This window comes from Prionailurus viverrinus, chromosome F2 (genome assembly GCF_022837055.1).
Source record: "Prionailurus viverrinus isolate Anna chromosome F2, UM_Priviv_1.0, whole genome shotgun sequence".
In the NCBI taxonomy this organism is placed as follows: domain Eukaryota; kingdom Metazoa; phylum Chordata; class Mammalia; order Carnivora; family Felidae; genus Prionailurus; species Prionailurus viverrinus.
In genome coordinates, this window is record NC_062578.1 from 16,946,095 (window position 1) to 16,962,066 (window position 15,972).

The following is a 15,972-nucleotide window of genomic DNA, read 5'->3' on the forward strand; positions in this document are numbered from 1 at the left end:
AAAGCAGTATTCATTGTGTAACCTCCTATATGCACATGTGTGTATACACACATATTTTATACATACTGATAATCAAGGGCTGTCTTTAAAACATAATAGTATCTTTATAACTGGATTACAAGTATTTTTTCATTGTCTTTACTTTATAAAACTTCTACAATGAACATGTACTATTTTTGTATTAAGAAAAAAACTAATAAATTTATTAGATACATATCTTGGGCTCTCAGACATACCCAAAGTTCTGGATGATTCTTCAAAGGGAAGAAGAGACTAGCAGAGTCAGCAGCATAGTTTTATTCAAGACATTTGGTTTGCCTGTTTGCCTTGTCTCTCCTGCCACAAGGAGCATATACGTCTTTCCCAAGCCAGTCTCTATGGTCCCAACCACCATTCCCACCTGTGGGAGCTGCCACTTGCCTAAGAGAGTTCCTTTACCCATACAGAAAGTCCAGCCAAGGGACCCACCACAATTTCTCAGGCCACTATTTATAATCTTTTTTATTTTGTTCTTTTTTTCAATAAGTACTGAATTCATGTATTTTAAAATTCCAAAGTACAGACAGTATATAATGAAAACTCCTCAAACCCCTGTCCCCACACCCAGCCCCCTCCCCTGGGGGAAACAAATGTTAACAATTTCTTATGTAACCACCTAGAGATCAATTATGGATGGAGCAATAATTTTTAAAACTTAATACATAATGAAGAAAAATTTAGTTTAGAAAATAAAAATAACCAAGAGCAACAAATAAGAAGACAATAGAATCATCCCTCTGACACTACTGACTTTTGGATGTATGTCATATCACATTTCCTTATTTTTTTTAATATAATTTATTGTCAAATTGGTTTCCATACAACACCCAGTGCTCATCCCAACAGGTGCCCTCCTCAATGCCCATCGCCCACTTTCCCCTCTCCTCCACCCCCTCATCAACCCTCAGTTTGTTCTCAGTATCCAAGAGTCTTTTATGGTTTGCCTCCCTCCCTCTCTGTAACTATTTTTTCCCCTTCCCCTCCCCCATGGTCTTCTGTTAAGTTTCTCAAGATCCACACATGAGTGAAAACATACGGTATCTGTCTTTCTCTGCCTGACTTATTTCACTTAGCATAATACCCTCCAGTTTCATCCATGTTGCTGCAAATGGCCAGATTTCATTCTTTCTCATTGCCAAGTAGTATTCCATTGTATATATGAACCACATCTTCTTTAGCCATTCTTCAGTTGATGGACATTTAGGCTCTTTCCATAATTTGGCGATCATTGAAAGTCCTGCTATAAACATTGGGGTGCAAGTGCCCCTCTGCATCAGCACTCCTGTATCCCTTGGGTAAATTCCTAGTAGTGCTATTGCTGGGTCATAGGGTAGTTCTATTTTTAATTTTTTGAGGAACTTCCACACTGTTTTCCAGAGTGGCTGCATCAGTTTGCCTTCCCACCAACAGTGCAAGAGGGTTCCCGTTTCTCCACATCCTCGCCAGCATCTATAGTCTCCTGATTTGTTCATTTTAGCCACTCTGACTGGCGTGAGGTGTGTCATACCAGATTTCTATGTGCTTACATTAATACTTATGTATACCTTAAATATTAGAATAAGATAAATAAAATGATAAAAATTTTAGTATCTATAAAAATCAATTATTTCTGCAAATACTCTTTCAAAATTTAGATCATACTATAACCTTTTTAAATAAATATATTGTGAACATATTTCCATAGTAATAGATACTTCCACATATTATCCCCCTTTTTCAGAGAGAGCACACAAACAAGGGAGAGAAGCAGGGGGCGGGGGGAGAGAGAGACAGAGAGAGAGAGAGAGAGAGAGAGAGAGAGAATCTTAAGCAGGCTCTGCACTCAGTGCAGAGCCCAACATAGGGCTTGATCCCACATCCCTAGAACCACACCTAAGCTGAAATCAAAAGTTAGACACTCAACCGGACTGAGCCATCCAGGTGCCCCCCACATATTATCTTAATGGCCAAATAATATCCCATCATTTGAACACATTATTTATACAACCCCCTCTTGCAGGATATTTAGACTGGTTTAAATTTTTTTAATCTTGTGATGAATATTCATGAGTAGGTAGGTGAGTATGTACCTTTGTATGTATCACTGATGATATCTAGAGTATAAATTCCTATGTAAGAACTGCTAGGTTACTTTAAGCCTTCCAGAAACAATACCTCCAACAGCTCCCCTTGAGAACCGGCACTGCAGCTCTGAAAAGCTGCTGATTCCTGATTAGCTGTGAAAGAAAGCCATTGTCATCTTTCTTTGTCACAATCTCCATACCCAGTACAGTGTTAAGAATATGATTAAAAACTCACTAAATATTTTTTGGATGAATGAATTCACTTTAAAAGAGGCTAACATAGGGGCGCCTGGGTGGCGCAGTCGGTTAAACGTCCGACTTCAGCCAGGTCACGATCTCGCGGTCCGTGAGTTCGAGCCCCGCATCAGGCTCTGGGCTGATGGCTCAGAGCCTGGAGCCTGTTTCCGATTCTGTGTCTCCCTCTCTCTCTGCCCCTCCCCCATTCATGCTCTGTCTCTCTCTGTCCCAAAAACAAATAAAAAACGTTGAAAAAAAAATTAAATAAAATAGCCTAACATAAAGATGTGGAGAAAGGGGAACCCTCTTACAGTGTTGGTGGGAATGCAAACTGGTGCAGCCACTCAGTATGGAAGTTCCTCAAAAAGTTAAAAATAGAACTACCTGATGATCCAGCATTTGCACTACTAGGTATTTACCCAAATAATACAAAATACTGATTTGAAGGATTATACGCACCCCAATGTTCATGCAGCATTATCAACAATAGCCAAATTATGGAAAGAGCCCAAATGTCCATTGACTGGGGAATGGATAAAGAAGATGTGGTGTACATATATATAATGGAATATTACTCAGCCATCAAAAAGAATGAAATCTTGCCATTTGCAATGACATAGATGGAGCCAGAGAGTATTATGCCAAGCAAAATAAGTTGATCAGAGAAAGACAGATACCATTTGATTTCACTCATATGTGGAATTCAAGAAACAAAACAAATGAACATGGGGGGAAGAAAAGAGAGGCAAACCAAGAAATAGACTCTTATCTATAGAGAACAAACTGATGGTTACTGGAGGGGAGGTAGGTGGGGGTCATGGGTTAAATAGGTGGTGGGGATTAAAGATTGTTGTGATGAGCACCAGGTGTTGTATGTAAGTGAAGAATCACTAAATTCTACACCTGAAACTAATACTACACTGTATGTTAACTAACTGGAATTTCGATAAAAACTTAAAAATATAAAATAAAATTGCCTAACACCCACTGCCTGTACAAGCCTCTTCCTGAACCCTTCTTCATCCCTCACACAAGGATGAAGTCAAGCTTTTAAAAAGCTGTAAGCTGAAACACAGAGTAGTAGGAGTGCTTTCTTCACAAAATATTTTAGCTGAAAATGACTAAAACTTATTCATACATAATCCAGTTGCCACTAACTGAAGGCTTACTGTGTGCTCTGCTCTTCTATTTTATTCTGTGAGATAGGTATTTTATTACCCTCAATTTATAGATAGTAGCTACTGATTTTTTTTAAAGTTCACATTAATGGAGTGCCTACTATGTTTCAGGCACTATTCCATGCATTACATACTCATTCATTCAACAAAATATTTTAGTATCTGTTATGTGCCAGGCACTTTGTAAGGCAAAATGAGGAATAAAGAAGAACAGACAAAATCTCTGGCTTTATGGAACTTACACTGGAAAAGGGAGACAGTCGTGAAGATAAACAAGGAAGATAAACAAGGAAACTGTGACATAAAATCATGAAAGGTACCTAAATGGAAAAATAAAGCAGGCAATTGGGATATGAAGTTCTCATTAAACCTCACAGCAACTATATCCAATAGAGACTTGCACTATATCCTTTTTTCCAAGAAAAAAGAAAAAAGAAAAAATTGAGAGGACTTCAACATGGTGGCTGCAGAACTGACAATGGTGATGGCCTAGCCCAGGGTGGACAGAGTTGGAGGTGGTGGTGGTCATTCTCCCTAGGGACCATCAGGAGCTCAGTGGGGACTAAGCCTGGGAGGCCAGCCAGTGCCAGCACCTTTTAGCTTGTGGGATGGCAGTGGCGTTCAGGTTCTAAATGGCTTCTAAGAAGTTGGACACAGATTTTCATGAGATTTTCAGTTACCTTGATGATGTCCCATTTAAGGCAGGAGACAAATTCAAAACACCAGCTAAAGTTGGTCTACATATTGGCTCCTCCTTGCCTGATTGTTTACACATTGTTGGAGAAGTACAGTATATGACTTCTCCTCGTAAAAGAAAACTATTGAATGAGCTGAAGATATTAAGAAAATCCAAGAAGCCCAGCAGGAAGCAGAGTATACAAGACTGAGGAAATAGTAGCTAAAGTGAATTCTAAGAGTGGCCCAGCGGGTGACAGCAAAACGAGCTTCTCCGAGACATACAGTACAGCCACACTGCCATCTCCTATCTACCCCCTTCCTTGACAGCTTACAACATAGCATCCTCACCCTGCCTTGGGTCAGCAGCAATATCACGAAACAAAAAGTTGTCAGCCCACCTCACATAAAGACAGATTTCAATCAATCCTGCTGACTTTAAGTGTGAAGAACACCCTTTGGACAATCTGGAGTTTAAAACTACTGAGAAGGGAAGAGCTGAGAAACATTCTAGTAGGAACCACTGAACCCGTTATGGCTCAGTTATTGGACAATAACTTGCCCAGAGGAGGCTCTGGGTCGGTGTTACAGGATGAGGAAGTCCTGGCATCCCTGGAGCGGGCAACCCTAGATATCAAGCCTCTTCACACATCCAGTGGCTTTATAACCTTAACACAGCTGGGCAACTATGAGATGTCACTATCTTTCAAAGTATCCCTCCCCCCAATTCCTGCAGTAAGCAATATCAAATCCCTGTTCTTCCCCAAACTTGACTCTGATGATAGCAAACAGAAGACAGCCAAGCTGACAAGCACTTTCCATAACACATCCAATCTCCATAATGGCACCTTCTGGAATTCCCTAAAGCCTTGCACCCAAAGTAGTGCCAGTGAGTTCAGTTGGCATTATACTCTTAGGCTTTCAGCTTTCAACACAGACAGTGGCACAGAGGTGCCAACCCTGACTCCCTCAGACCTGATCTCCCGGATGCCTTCCCTCTCTGTCTTGTCTAGGTGCACAGAATGTACAAGGAGGAAGGAGCACACTTACCATTTTCTTTTGAGGGTGGAGGGTAAGGTATGGAGACTGTGCTTGCCTGTCTCTGAGCTGGGGAGAAAGTAGGAAAGATTTGGATATAGGAAAGCCTCCAGAACTGCTCTGGCTCCTTCTATATTAAATGTATTTGTATTTTGAGAAGTGTCCTCGCCACCTCGGCCCTTCAGAGAGATTTCCTGGTCCTTCTGGGGTCTGTACATCCTGAACAGAAACCTGGCCCAGCTGTTAAAAGGAGTCAGGGAGAAGGGGTGGGAGGGCCAGACTCAGTGCTGCTTTAGGGCTAGATGTTTCCCTCCCCTGCACTGATGGACTGAGCTCTAACCTAAGTTTAGTGCTAGTGAAAGGTTCTCCCAGGATTTTTTTGTTTTTGTTTTTTTTCTCCTTTTAACAAAGTCTCTTAGTGCTACACTGGTCCTGCAACGTCTCTGTGATGCAAAGAATGTCCTTTTGCCCATGGGGTATTGAGTTTGCCTCTCTGCCAGTCAGTTACTATGCTTCCACGCCTCAGTCTTTCTTTTGGCTTGGTTTGGACCACAATCCTCTGCTACTAAGATTTTGGAGCCCTCTGATTTAGGAAACAGTCATCAGTTTAAGAAATCATTGGCCCTTTCCCAGTACATTGAGTGGGGGAGAAACAGGCTGTGATTTCAGTAGTCCAGCACTAACTCCACCTCAGTTCTACTTGGAGAACAGCCTCTCCCTCCAGCTCCCTGCTCTAGGATGATGCAATAAGCAACATCAAGTCATAGAAATTAGTCTCATTCTTTTTTTTTTTTTGGTATTATGTTGTACATCATTAAATATCTAAATACAAAGGAAAAAATCTAAATACAAAGGAAAGAGGTTGAGAGAGGTTAAGTAACTTGCACAAATTTTATGGAGCTAACATTGATAAACAGTGGATAACCACTGTTACCCACTGATATCTCTACCAGCACCCCAATCCTAGATTTGAAATGAGTAAATGGTGCTTTCTCAGGATCTTATGTATAGAGCTCTGAAAAGTAGCCTCAAAGCCCTAACACTTACCAACCTAGCTCAACTGCTCTGGAAATTCTATAGCTACACAACAGATGAAGGACAAAGCTGGTACTTGATTTTCCAGTTACAGACAGAAGAGAGACAACTTATAACTCATCCTAAAAATAACCCTGGGAGACAGATATTATCCCAATAGGGACACACCAAGGCTTTACAGATGAGCAAATATAAGTTAAGTTGCTTGTCCAGTGTCATATAACTAACAATGGTTGAGTCAGGATTCCATCCCACATCACTCTGGTTCCTAAACCCAAGGGAGACAATGGCCCAGAGCAGACTACAGCTTAGGACTTCATGATGCCTTCTCAGAGTCATGTCTTCTGAGAGCAGATGCATCAGAAGGGCCCAGGGCCAGCTGCCTGACTCCAGCAAAGGTCTTTGAGAGAAATCAGTAGGTGTATGTTGAAAAAAAGGTACTTATGAAATCATTTCTGAAGAAAAAAATGAAAAGACCCTTCACAAGAAACCAGCCTCAAAGAAGCAGGTGTGAAGAGGTTGGCTGAAGGGAGAGGCGGTCTTAATAAGTCTCAAGTACTTTTCCACTCCCTGAACAATTTATTGGGCTCCCCACCCTCACCCGTGTGATTAATAGAGCCTCAAGAGCTGCTCAGTCTCCAGGCCATTTTGCTCTAGGAAGCTTTAATTTGAAAAATGAGACAAGTAGTTTCAGTGCTGTCATCAATAGGAAATTAGGAGATAAAAAGAAATCTATTTAAATGGCTTTTAAATATTCACAAGGAGAGCCACTGGGTCTTGGCCATGTTCCTCTCCTCTGTGCCCCTTGCTCAGATACCCCACTGCATCAGAATAATGAACACAAACTATGCCACTGTCAGCAGATGCTGAAGACAGTTGCAGTGAATACAGCCAACACTGGCCTGAGCCCTCTAGTCCCTCAGTAACTTAAATCTTTGGGGATGAGATTAGATAAAGAATCTTTGAGCTTTTCTAGAGCAGGATGCAAGACAAGATCACTGGAAAGGTACAGGTACAGGGAAATGACAATCTGACTCAAAAGAAGTCTTTAACATTAGTTCTAAAGAACTGTTTTCCTTTCTTTTTGGCACCCAAGAAAATCAACCGAATTTGAGGCTCAAGCACAGTATTCTAGAGGTCCCTATTGTCTGCAATTTGTGGTCTTTTTTTCCTTTGGAGAAGCAGGGCAGGAAGTAGTTAAGGGCATGCGTTCCCATATCAAACTGGTTTCAAATACTGGCTCTACTGCTTACAAGCTATGTGATTTTGGGCATCATATTTAATTTCTCTGAGCCTCAGTTCCCTATGCCTCAAAATGAAGATTATAATAGCACCTACCTCAAAAGACTCTTTTAAGGATTAAATGAAATAATGTATACAAATTCCTTTGTACACAATGAAAATCAGCTGTAATTACTGAAAGAAAAAAAAGAAACTTTTAAGGGAATATAAATTGGTATAACCTCTTCAGATTCAATTTGCTGAATATATCAAAATTTAAAAGGTAGATTTCTGGGGCACCTGGCTGACTTAAATGATAGAACTTGCAACTCCTGATCTTGGGATTGTAAGTTTGAACCCCACGTTGGGCATAGAGCTTACTTTAAAAAAATGTGGATTCCCTTTGAACTAGTGATTCCATTTCTAAGACACTGGAACAAGTATACAGATGTATACACAAAGATGTTTGCAGATATACTATGTAACTGGAAAAACAGCAAAGTAAACATACATCCATAGAGGAATGGTCAAATGAGTTAGAATTCATCTGTACACAGGTACATATTATGCAGTAAGAAGAATAAGATATATATGTTTCAAAAAGGTAACAGATCCAGGATATACTATTCTGTGAAAAAAAAAAGGATGCAAGGAAGCATATACTGTATGAACCCACTTATATAAAATATTCAGACACATATTTATATTTGCATTTAAAAGACCATAATGATATAAACCAAACACTAGGCAGTCAGTAGCTCTGGGGAGCAAGATGGGCTGGGGCCTGAAGAAAGCAGACTTTCACTCTTTATATAGTTCTCTATTAGTTGAATTTGACAAGCAAGTGATATTTTATATTTTTTGAAACATTAGCAGGCCTCATACTTTTCAGCTTAGCCACTCACAGAATAATGAAGCAAATCAGATACAGACATACAAGCAAATGAAGCATTAAGCATATAATCATTGTGCTTCATTTCAGGCATTTCAACTGAATAAAATTCAATGTAATAAAAAATAGAATTATGAAAATTTTACTTTGGGATGCACAATACACATTTGATCTCAAACTGTTCGACTGAATATATACTTTGTTTTTGACTCATCAATGCAAACTTTGTTTTCTTTTCTTTTCTGATCCATGAATTCCCTCACAAGCCGATATACCTGCCTGATAGGTATTTCTACCTGGATGTTCCAATGTGCTTAAAACTAACATGTCTAAAACCAAATCTGTCATCTTCCCCAAATATCCTATTTTTCCAAGGATATTCCCATTCTTCCTACCACCTGGGCTTGAAAGTCTAACTCTTATTAAGTAGTCAGTTCCTTGTCTTATTCCATCAGCAGATTGATGGTCAAGTACCTCTTGTTTTTCATCCATGATATCTCTGACATCACTTCCTTCTTTGCCATTCCCCAGGTGAGACCCTAAATGCAGGTCTCCCACCTCAATGTCACCTTGTATCTTTATTACAACATTTATAACACTGTGCACATCTCCCTGCTGCACCCCCACCAACTGTAATCCCTAATAGGCCATAAACTCCTCAAAAGAAGGATTTGTTTTCTATTTACCTCAGCACCCAGCATCCTACCTAGGGTACACTGGGTGCTAGATTAATATCTTTTCAGTGAACAAATAGATGGAAAGAAGTAATTGGTCTTTATTTCTAGCAGATTCTCCTTTCCCCATCGCCTTACCCCCACCCATTTTCTTCAGTAGTTCTCCCTAGTTGATAATTCAATAGCATCATCATCATTGGTAATTTGCCACTTCTCAGATGAGAGCATAATCCTTTCAAATTCAGTCATGAATGGAATTTAAAGGGCTTTATTTGATATATTCAGTGCTTTTCTTTTTTTTCATATTCAGTGCTTTTCAAAGAAAATTTGAAAAATTCAAAACTATAGGACCTAAAAAAACTCCAATAGGCCTTAAATTTCCATTTAGACTTTAACAAAACAGTAAAAATGAGCATTTATGAATCATTAGAGGGTTAAAGACCAAATCCTTTAATTATCAATCCTAAAATATTATTTTATGAGGGGAATGCACAAGTATTAAGAACAGAATCATGTAATTTACAAATCATTTTTAAATAGCTCTCTATGATGTTCAGCTTATTAGGAATTGTTAATATTCTATTACTCAGAGGTCATTAGCACATTCTGCTAGCAGTATAGATCACATAACATCAAGTGACAAGGAGAGAACATGAAGTATCCCAATTATGATTTCTTTTAAAAAGGGCTGCTGTGACCTTCTCCCCAGAGTGTGAACTATATCTTACAAAGTCTGAAAAATGCTACAACCTTTCTCCATTAAATGGGACACCATTAGGGGAGGGGAAGATTACTTAAATAGAATAATAGCTAACATTTATTATGTGCCAGTCACAGTTCTAAGGGCTTTTCAATAATTCACTAAATCCTCACAAAAACTTTAAGAGAGAGGTAGTTATTATCCCTATTTAACAGATAAGGAAACTAAGTCCCCACTGAGGTTTTAAGTAACATGTCCAAGATTGTATACCTTTTAAAAAGGGAGATGTGTAGCAGACATGGAGCTGTGCCACCCAGACACCCCCTGCCCCCCGCTTCCCTTCAAGGAAGGACTTCTCCCAGCTCCTGAGAGTGCTATCAGTGACAGCCTCAAGCTGTCAGCTCCTTCAGGATACTCCTCAGCTGCAGACAGTACCTCACCCAAAACCACACCCTTCCCAGGGCAGCCCAAGCCCGATGGCTGAGTACCACTGAGGTATAAAGGTCTGACCTTTGGGGATCTCTGAGGGACAGGTGTAATGGCTCATACACACTCAAGGACTCCCCAACGGGCCAGCGGGTACTGATGCTATGCTGGACCTACGCTATAGTTCCACTCCTCCCTCTACTCCCTGCTTCCTCCCTCTCCTGTCCACAAGAGTTGGTAGCAATAAATACTCTGCACACCAAACAGTATCCAGAGACCCCTCCACCCACAACACCAGGATTGGACCAAGTTGTCTGACTCCAAGCTCTTACTCTGGACTCTCCACTGTCTTCCCAGGAAGAACAACAGACAGAAAGAAAGCTGCAAATCACTCTATAGTCTCATCTTAGCTACTTATTTCTGCTTCCACTTACACCAAACATTTGTTAGAACTGTTAAGCATAGAAGCGCCTGGGTTTCCCAGTCAGTTAAGCGTCCAGCTCTTGAATTCAGCTCACAGTTCATGGGATCTCACAGTTCACGGGATCTCACAGTTCATGGGATCAAGCCCTGTTCTCACAGTTCATGGGATGATCTCACAGTTCATGGGATCGAGCCCTGTGTCAGGCTCCATGCTGAAGCATGGAGCCTGCTTGAGACTCTCTCTCTGCCCCTCCTCAGCTTGCACTCTCTCTCAAAATAAATAAATAAACTTAAAAAAAAAAAAGAAGAAGAAGAAGAAGAAGAAGAACTGTTGTTAACCATAAGTAACATTGTGCCATGCTTTTGCCCAAATTTTGGAAGGAGAAAAAAAAATTAAAACTTTGGCTAATATCTGTAGATACACTAGTGTAGTGTAGATACACTAACATTAGGCCCCAAAACACGGCTTTCTGTACTCTGAATACCCTGAGATATACCTATTCATTATTCATAATTCCATAACTAACTCACCAATCCATATGCTTTTCTCTCCTGTTCATCTTCCATCACTCACTGCTTAAGCGTGGGCTGAATGTAGGCATGCTGACAAATTTGAAGGTTTCCATTCACTCTAAACGGCTGACTGTACACTCAATGTCCTTATTCAAGTAACTCAGAACTTTTAACTTTTCTATGGGAAAATTACAGCACACAAAGGAAAATAACAATGAATCAGTATCTCTCTTTCCTTCCCTCCATTTCTCCCTCTCACTTGTCCTTCTCCTTCTCTTGGCTTTCTTACAATGTATCAGTGGGGCAACTTAGAAACAAAAGCTAGTAAGAACAGTGCAGACCCAGAAGTTCTGAGAGAGTTTTCTCAGTACACAAGCTCCTAGGTGGCACACAAACACCACCTCCCCCAACTTCTAATGGAACTGTCAGTTCAGCACTGATACATGTTTAAAGTGTACCATATTTACATAGAAAAATAATAAATAAATAAAGTATAGCATATTGATGAGAATCTTAAAAAAAAACCTTATTCTTCAATACACATGAATTTTTTTGGATTCCATATTTCTAATATTTATACTAATAATTCAAATAGGAAAATAAATGCTAGTGGTCCTGGTATCTATTCTTTATGGTTCACCAGGAGAGCACAAATAAGGCACTTATGATTTCTGTTTCCTCACTGACAAGGAGCCCACATGTGGCTTTGCTGTCAGGGAAGAATAATTCTACATCCAGAGAGGTTCTTTGATGAGAAACAGACCAATACTTCATGCCATGACCTCAAGGGTCAAGAATCAAATATTAGCACTACAGATAATATACCACGATACAGAATATGAATAACATATGGGTTCTGATTTTGTCAGAATATTATCATTGGTTTTTAGGAAGTGTGCTGGTAAAGGAAAGGGGAATTAGATATTAGAGTACGGAATCATTCCTACATTAAGATGGTCAGTCATGCCAAAACCATGAGGTTAAAACCAACAAACGAAGTGAAATCAATAATCTCTTCAAGTAGCAGATGACACAAGGACCATTTCCTGGCTCTTCCAAACTCATCATGAGTCTTCAGCTTTTTCTTCCTATGTTTCCTTACCAGGGGAGGGGAATGAAGCCCAGGCTGTGGGAGCAAATGTAAAAAGAACAAGAAGCAAAAAGCATCCCACTCCTGCTCCGTTTTTTCCCTGGGGGATTCTCTAATTTTTCTAATCCTATCTCTCCTTTACTGCCTTTCCCAGGAACTTCCATTCCCTAGCAGGCTAGGGGTTTTTTTTAGTATTTCATTGAATACCTCAGGAATTCACTACTAAGGGCAAACATTTTTTACCAATACTGGATTAATTCTCCCAGTCAGGCATCCAGGATCTCCTCTGGCCTCAGCTAGACTCACCATAGAGACCAAGGACTAAGTGCCAGAGCATGCTCCAGAGCATGCCTTCCAAGAAGTACGACACCACCCTCAGACCTTTCGGTAAAAAAAGAAGTCCCTCCACCTCTACAGACAGCTTGCACAGGAAACACCTTCTTTCCCTCAGCACCTTTAAGGAGGGCAGGCCAGATCGGCACATCAAGCAGACCAGCCCAGTTTGCTTACAGTCACCTATTAGCCAGGGACAGTTTAAGCCCAAATCCTTACATGCCTTGTGTGTTCTTCTATCACACTTAATTTTAGTTGCACTCTGAAGGTAATTTTATCCATTAGTACCCATATACATTCACAAAACAGAAGTCTAAAACTAATTATGACTGGCTCAACAAAACGGAATGACTCTAGCTCTGTCATAATGAGTAAAAAAGAAAATGCACTAAATGGCACAAAAACAGACACATAGACCAATGGAATAGAATAGAAACCCCAGAACTAGACCCACAAACGTATGGCCAACTCATCTTTGACAAAGCAGGAAAGAACATCCAATGGAAAAAAGACAGCCTCTTTAACAAATGGTGCTGGGAGAACTGGACAGCAACATGCAGAAGGTTGAAACTAGACCACTTTCTCACACCATTCACAAAAATAAACTCAAAATGGATAAAGGACCTAAACGTGAGACAGGAAACCATCAAAACCTTAGAGGAGAAAGCAGGAAAAGACCTCTCTGACCTCAGCCGTAGCAATCTCTTACTCGACACATCCCCAAAGGCAAGGGAATTAAAAGCAAAAGTGAATTACTGGGACCTTATGAAGATAAAAAGCTTCTGCACAGCAAAGGAAACAACCAACAAAACTAAAAGGCAACCAACGGAATGGGAAAAGATATTCGCAAATGACATATCGGACAAAGGGCTAGTATCCAAAATCTATAAAGAGCTCACCAAACTCCACACCCGAAAAACAAATAACCCAGTGAAGAAATGGGCAGAAAACATGAATAGACACTTCTCTAAAGAAGACATCCGGATGGCCAACAGGCACATGAAAAGATGTTCAGCGTCGCTCCTTATCAGGGAAATACAAATCAAAACCACACTCAGGTATCACCTCACGCCAGTCAGAGTGGCCAAAATGAACAAATCAGGAGACTATAGATACTGGAGAGGATGTGGAGAAACGGGAACCCTCTTGCACTGTTGGTGGGAATGCAAATTGGTGCAGCCGCTCTGGAAAGCAGTGTGGAGGTTCCTCAGAAAATTAAAAATAGACCTACCCTATGACCCAGCAATAGCACTGCTAGGAATTTATCCAAGGGATACAGGAGTACTGATGCATAGGGCCACTTGTACCCCAATGTTCATAGCAGCACTCTCAACAATAGCCAAATTATGGAAAGAGCCTAAATGTCCATCAACTGATGAATGGATAAAGAAATTGTGGTTTATATACACAATGGAATATTACGTGGCAATGAGAAAAAATGAAATATGGCCTTTTGTAGCAACGTGGATGGAACTGGAGAGTGTGATGCTAAGTGAAATAAGCCATACAGAGAAAGACAGATACCATATGGTTTCACTCTTATGTGGATCCTGAGAAACTTAACAGGAACCCATGGGGGAGGGGAAGGAAAAAAAAAAAAAAGAGGTTAGAATGGGAGAGAGCCAAAGCATAAGAGACTGTTAAAAACTGAGAACAAACTGAGGGTTGATGGGGGGTGGGAGGGAGGAGAGGGTGGGTGATGGGTATTGAGGAGGGCACCTTTTGGGATGAGCACTGGGTGTTGTATGGAAACCAATTTGTCAATAAATTTCATAAAAATAAATAAATAAATAAATAAATAAATAAAAGACAAAAAAAAAAAAAAGAAAATGCACTAAAATAAAAAAGATGGTCCACATGTATATTTCTAATTCTATCAGTAGAAAAAGGACTAAAGATGTCCAATGAATTTTACATTCCTGTCAGTAGTTTTTGAGCTTTGGGAAGGCAGGGGTAAATAATAATTACAAAGATATAGTAATAATAACAATAGCTAACATATATTAGGCACAAATTAGGCACTGTTTTGAACTCTTTATATGACATAGTTCATTTAATTCTCACAACAACCCTAAAAGGCAGGCACTATTATTATCCTTATTTTATATATGAGAAACTAAAATTTTGAGTAATCAAATAAGTAGTATTCCACAGATACAGGATTCAAAATCAGGCTTTCTGATTCAAGTCTGTGCTCTCCTCTCTGCTACAGTGAGTGCATAACTTTGTGAAAGTCCCTCAACCTCCCAGGGCTTCCTTTTCCTCTGAAAAGGGAGGGAGTGGTAGACTTCCCATTAAACCTGGAGGACTGGCATTGATCTCTGCTCGTCCCAAAGCCCATAAAGTAATTCTTTAAAAAAAATAAAATAAAATGATATCCGATCAGAAAAAAAAAAAAGAGAATGAGAGAAAACAACAGCAGATGAGAGATTTCAACATATTTTTGGAAGATGGAAATCAGGAGGAAAGCAACTGTCTAAAACTATGTTAAAGAGTGGATGCTGTTCCAACCTTAGAACCCGCAGAAAGGGAATATGGCCAGAAATGAGCCATGTGCCTTGCATAGCCCCTGCAAAGTTCAGCACTTAAAAGTAAGAGTTGGGGGAAGAAGATGCCCGGGTGGCTCAGTCAGTTAAGTGTCTGACTTCAGCTCAGGTCTGATCTCACTGTGAGTCTGAGTCCTGCACCAGGCTGTATGCTAACAGTCTGGAGCCCACTTCAGATTTTGTGTCTCCCTCTCTCTCTGACCCTTCCCCACTCACACTCTGTGTCTCTCTCTCTCTCTCTCAAAAATAAATAAAGATTAGAAAAAAAAATTTTTTAAGTAAGAGTTGGAGGTATGGTTAAAAACAGGTATATACCTTAAAAACCTGTGCTAATTAGCTGATCTCTAGCTTCCTTCACTAACAGCCCTATCAGTGACAATCTTTCCCCCAAAGAAAACAGGAAGATTATTCTCCAGAGAAACAACCTGAGAAGCTCTAATCTTGGGTATACCTGCCACACTGGTATGACAGAAGAAACACCGTGAGAGGGAAGGAAAATAATGAAAGTCCCCTTCCCCCGCCCCACTCCCAGAATATCTTTAGACAGGTATACATACACATGCATGCATGCACAACACATGCACATACACACACAATCAAGAAAGGAAGATATTGTAGTATTCTGTGAGGGAACTGAAGGTCTCCTCCTGAAATACTTTAATATGCTGCCATTTGGAACTCACTCTTGAAATGAAACTCACCAGTTGACAAGCCCCCAACAAGCACCCAGAGCATTTAATCATCGTTTCATTGCTTCCCTTTTAAGTAAAAATGAACAGCCAAAGATTTAAAACACTTAAGGAAAGAAAACTCAAAACAAACAAAAGGGAAAAGAAGACTGGAAAAAAAAAAACCACACAGCAATAGAGGAAAATGAAACAAACCTTAA

General features: G+C 40.0%; 1 protein-coding gene and 1 pseudogene across 10 annotated transcripts in view; one reads left to right on the top strand and one right to left on the bottom strand.

The window, feature by feature from the left end:
• The window catches only part of CRH (corticotropin releasing hormone), a 316,144-nt gene that overhangs the window by 163,932 nt on the left and 136,240 nt on the right, over positions 1-15,972 (bottom strand). The window contains exon 1 of one of the 10 annotated variants that reach the window (XM_047842576.1): positions 11,133-11,183. The exons of the other annotated variants lie outside the window; for them this stretch is intronic. The gene's annotated coding sequence lies outside the window, so the exon portion shown is untranslated. Of the gene's footprint in view, positions 1-11,132; positions 11,184-15,972 lie in introns of those variants that run through there. 10 annotated transcript variants of the gene reach the window in all.
• LOC125156177 (ubiquitin-associated protein 1-like) lies at positions 4,134-7,191 on the top strand (annotated as a pseudogene).